This window comes from Rhinopithecus bieti, unplaced genomic scaffold (assembly GCF_001698545.2).
Source record: "Rhinopithecus bieti isolate Rb0 unplaced genomic scaffold, ASM169854v2 scaffold_13225, whole genome shotgun sequence".
Classification (NCBI taxonomy): domain Eukaryota; kingdom Metazoa; phylum Chordata; class Mammalia; order Primates; family Cercopithecidae; genus Rhinopithecus; species Rhinopithecus bieti.
Genome location: NW_016807895.1, coordinates 326733 through 330932, shown reverse-complemented (window position 1 = coordinate 330932; position 4200 = coordinate 326733).

Here is a 4200-nt window from a genome sequence, read left to right as displayed (position 1 = left end):
CTTGGATTTTAGAAATTACATAATTCCCCTGCCTCAATATTTTTTACATTTATTATTTACTGAAGGCCAGTAGTTTTAGATTTCTTGTTCTTTATTTCTACAATTGCTATTTTAATTTTAATTAACTTGCAAGTCAAATAAATTGTTGATATATTGTATGGATCCTGGGGTAGGATATTGTAAAAAAGCTATTGCTCTGACAGGTATTCCCCAAGTATATGACAAGTACCCAGGAGTACAGATTTCTCAATTCTTGCCAATTTCATATGTTTATGTATGTTGTTTTGTCCTTCAATGTTGTTTATTTCATATAGAGGGAAAGCAATTTTTCTATTTGTAAGATGTTTCCGTGAAACATCTGACCTCAGTGTTATCATTGATCGTTTCTTTTGCAGTTTTATATCTGCTGTTAAATCCATTAAGTTCCTTTTAAGTTTCAATTCGTGTACTTATCTGTAGTAGAATTTCCATTTGCTTCTCTGTTTTAATTTGAATTTCTCTTCCAAGAGTCTCTATTTCTTTATTGATTATGGTTCACTTTTCATTGAAATTCTTGAACATGTTTTTTAAAGATATCTCAAAATCTTAATCTAATAAATCCAACATTTAAGATATCTTGTGACCTGTTTCTAATTACTGTTTTTCTTGCTTACAGATCACATGTCTTTGTTTCTTCATAAGTCTAGTATTGTCGTATTTATTTTAAGTGGGGTGTTGTGGATGATATGGTGAAATGTCAGTATTATTTTTCTATTCACTGTTAAAATTTTCTCTTTTTTAAGAGTCATACATTTTTTTTCTCACAGGCAATTAAATTGTAGATAGATTCTATTACTTTTGTCATGCTCAGGCCTTTTCCTTGTTAAAAAGACCCAATTTTAGCTTTTAGTTTTAGAGAATGTTCTATTTAGCATGCATTTCTCCTAATACATGATCTCTTTGGGGTCTTATTTAAATGCCCAGTGTTTAGTGATGTGTTTCCTAATTTGCTGAGCCAGAACTCTTATTTTTTTGTCCCTCTTGATCTCTGGTATCCCTGTTCACCTCTCAGTTCTGCAGCACCTGCTCTCTTGAGAATATCAAGAGTTTCACTTTATGCGTATGCATGTAGCCTTCTGCCGTGGATATGTTGTGAAACTCCTCACAAACTTAGAAAACTTCTCCTGAATGGTATTCAGTCCTGCAGATTTTCACTACTTTAAGCAAAAGGAAATTCATATGTCTGCATCCTGTGTTCAGTGAGACTGTTACACACTTCTTTGGTTGCATGTCTTTCTTCCACTGTCTAAAAAGTATTCTTCTATCATGGTCACAAAGTCAGACAAGTCTAAGATTTAATTTGTGTGCTTTTCTTGGTGTAATGACCATTGTTTTGTGCTGCCTGTTGTCCAATGAGAGATAATGTTTTATATTGGTCTATGATAAGATTATGAGTCTGATATCAATGATTCAATCATAGGCAGAAGTGCTATGTTTATAATGTGATATTATGTATTAATAAAAAAAAAAAAACTACTGATACACTCAAAATACTAACTTCCAAAATCAGGAGATTGAACAAAATAAACAACACAAAATGTTTAGACATTATGAATCCATTTATATAAGATCAAGAATAAGTAAGTCAAATATATCATTACAAAATTATAACAATTTCTTTATCACTGATTATCTATGTGAAGTGGGACTTTATTGGAAGAGGTTATGAGGAAACATTTTGGGAATCTGGCTTTTTGTGTTAAGATTACAGGCATGTGCATTTGATAATGTCATTGAATTTTATGCTTAAGATTTATGCATTTTATAACAAATTATTTTTATTAATCTAATTGAAATATAGCTGGAAAACGTGAATATAAAGTTTGAAAATGAGGACAAAATATATACTAGAAAGACCTATAGGAGATCCGCATAATGGACTTCAAAGTCATCAGTTTGATTGATGTGTTAAAAAAAGAATTTCAGTCTCTGTTCTTAAGGCCTTCAACTGATTGGAAAAAAACTTTTTCACATTATGCAGAGTAATCAGCATTATTTGAAGTCAACTGATTATAAACATTAATCACATCTACAAAATACCTTCACAGCAACATCTAGACTAAGTTTTTTAACAAACTAGGCACCATTGCCTAGATAAATTGACAAATAAAATTAATCAACACACACACACACGCACACACTTGCACACACATAGAATATACTATAAAATACCGTATTTATTGGGAGAAGGGTAGCCAAATAATAATGTTCTAAATCTCTTATATTGTCCAAAAATAGTAAAGTTCAGTGGACCTTAGGCTTTCATCCATCAAGAGTATATATTGTCGTATTTGTTTGCAAGAGCTGTTGTGACAAAATACCACCGACAGCATGGCTTAAATCACAGAAATTTATTTTCTCACAGTTCTGGAGACCACAAGTCCAACCTACATTGGCGAGTTTGACTTCTTCTGACCTTGTTCCTTGGCTTCCAGATGGTCTTTCCTCTATGCTCATAGATTTCTGATGTTTCTCTATAGGACCTGATCTCTTCTTTTACGGATACTAGTCAGAATAGATTAAGGCTCACCTTAAAGGCCTCATTTTAAGGTGATGACTTTTATAAAGGCCCTATCTCCAAATATAATCACATTCTGAGACACTGGGTATTGGTGCTTCATTAGGGGGCTAATTAGGGGTAACAAAATTCAGTTTATAGCAGCTTTATTCTTTCTTCTTCTTCTTCCTGTTTTTTTTTTTTTTTTTTTTTTTTTTTTTTGAGACAAAGTCTTGTTCTTGTCACCCCTACTGAAGTGAATGACACAATCTCAGCTCACTGCAACCTCCGCCTGTCGGGTTCAAGCGATGCTCCTGACTCAGCCTCCTGAGTAGCTGGGATCACAGGCATGTGCCACCACACCTGGCTAATTTTTGTATTTTTAGTAGAGATGTGGTTTCACCATGTTGGCCAGGCTGGTCTTGAACTATTGACCTCAACTGATCTGCCCGCCTCGGCCACCCAATAAGTGCTGGGATTACCAGCACGAGCCACTGCTTATGGCCAACAGCTCTTATGTGTAAGAACTAAAAAAGAAAAAAAAAGTTAAACATTTATGAATAACATATAAATACTCAGGGAAATAGAATAATCTGTTTAGTGTTGGAAATTTTGGGTATGTTTGATTTACATTTAAATAAAAATAATATCTTCTTGCCACCTCAGAAATACAAAGATCATTGCTACTGAATGCATTAACTGAAAAGATAATGATATTTACATTACTATAGTCACACACCTCAACTGATTTATTTTTAATTGTATATGAGATCTTTTGGGGGGAGTTTATTTTCTTTGTTCTGGAAAATATTCTTTAGAAATTAATTCACTGACAATTTACTGAATGAAAATTTCTTCAGATGTAGTGGGACTAAAATTTCCTACTTCCTTTTCACTATCACTATGTTTTCTTCCTGGTTGAATTGAATTCATGATAGTTCCTTCTCTTCCTTCTTGGAGTTAAACCATGCATGGTATACATTTTCTTATAATCATTATGAACCCAAATGTATCTGAGACAGGTCTCAATCAATTTAGAAAGTTTATTTTGCTAATGTCAAGGATGCCTCTGTGACACAGCCTCAGGAGGTCCTCATGACTTGTGCCCAAGGGGGTTGAGGTACAGCTTGTTTTTATACAATTTAGGGAGACAAAATACATCAAACAATACATGTAAGAGTTATATTGATATGAGCTGGAAGTGCAGGACATCTTGAAGCAGGGTTGGAGGGCCCTCTAGGTCATAGATAGAATTAAGTATTTTTCTGACTGGCAATTGACTGAAAGAGTTATTATTAGTAGTAAGGAGTGCCTGGATTATAATAAGGAGTTGTGGAGACCAAGGTTTTATTATGCAACAGAAGCTTCCAAATAGCAGGATTCAGAGAGAATAGATCTTAATGCTATGCATTAAGATCAATGTTTATAATCAGACTTAAAGTCTGGGTTGATGTTAACGCTGGAAGGTATAAGGAAGCATGTTCAACCCCTTCTTCTATCATAGCCTGGACTGGGTTTTCAGGTTCATTCTGGAATGCCCTTGGCTGAGAGGAGGGGTTCATTTAGATAAATGGGAAACCTTAGAATTTTATTTTTGGTTTATGTTCTTTATATAAATTTCTTGTGGATCTAAATCTGATCTTTTTTTTTTTTTTTTTTTTTTT